The 892-nt window shown below is 63.1% G+C and overlaps 1 protein-coding gene across 1 annotated transcript in view; it reads right to left on the reverse strand.

Moving 5' to 3' along the window:
- Window positions 1-892, reverse strand: part of ENHO (energy homeostasis associated) — a 17,738-nt gene that overhangs the window by 434 nt on the left and 16,412 nt on the right. The gene's annotated exons all lie outside the window — the stretch shown is intronic.

The following is an 892-nucleotide window of genomic DNA, read 5'->3' on the forward strand; positions in this document are numbered from 1 at the left end:
CCTGTGCTGGGTACACAGCAAAGGAGAGGGTGGTGAGGAAAGAGGGGTTGGCTAAAGCCTAGGAGCATGGGGAGAGAGCCCAGAGTCCCCCTCCCACCCACCTGGCCTCCCTGGCAGAGGGCCTGGAGCCCCAGCAGGCCCAAACACCCCAGCACCCCCATCCTCAGGCCTGGCTCCAAGCACCTAGGTGTAATAGCTAAGTGCAGTCAGGGAGGTGGAACAGGCTGCCAGTATCTGATTCTCCTTGCAACCTGTGGGCATGGGTTGGCCCTGCCCACTGAACTTCTGGCCCTGGAAAGAGCACTGTGGGAGTGGCACTGAGGTAGCCTCCGTGGATGGAGACTGTGTGCGGCTTTGGTGTGGCCTGTGTGCCTCCCATCTCAGGACTCAGGCGCCAGCTCGCACAGAGGGAACTTTGTGGAGGCCCTGGCAGGCATGTGTGGGCTCTGTGTGGTGAGCTGGCCAGTGGGGTGTGCCTCCCCTGGGGTGGGTTGCTTGCCCCAGCTCAGGTGCATGTGTCTGCGTACCTCTCTGTCCCCTAGCCCCGATGTGAGCCTCTGACTCTGTTTCCCCATCACCTCTGTCATTGTGTGACTGTCCTCTGGATAGCTGCCGCTGGCTGTCTGAGTGTGCCTCCTCCCTCCAGGTCGGGCTGTAAGCACCCCTGGGGTCCCTTTCTCCAGTCTCTGGCTGGGGCCTCCTTGGGGCTCTCCTGCCCTCGCGGGGGTCCTGGGTCTCTCTCCCTGCTCCGTGGGGGCTCTGTGTCTCCGTGGCTCTGAGTCTCGCGTGTGTGTCTTTGTGTCTGTCTTTCTCCGGGGATCGTCGAGAAGTGTCTCTGTCTCGGGGGGACGGGACGGGGTGGTGGTGGGGGTCTTCGTCCCTGGGCTCGGCC

This window comes from Echinops telfairi, unplaced genomic scaffold (assembly GCF_000313985.2).
Source record: "Echinops telfairi isolate 266 unplaced genomic scaffold, ASM31398v2 ScPeMD7_25;HRSCAF=90, whole genome shotgun sequence".
NCBI lineage: Eukaryota > Metazoa > Chordata > Mammalia > Afrosoricida > Tenrecidae > Echinops > Echinops telfairi.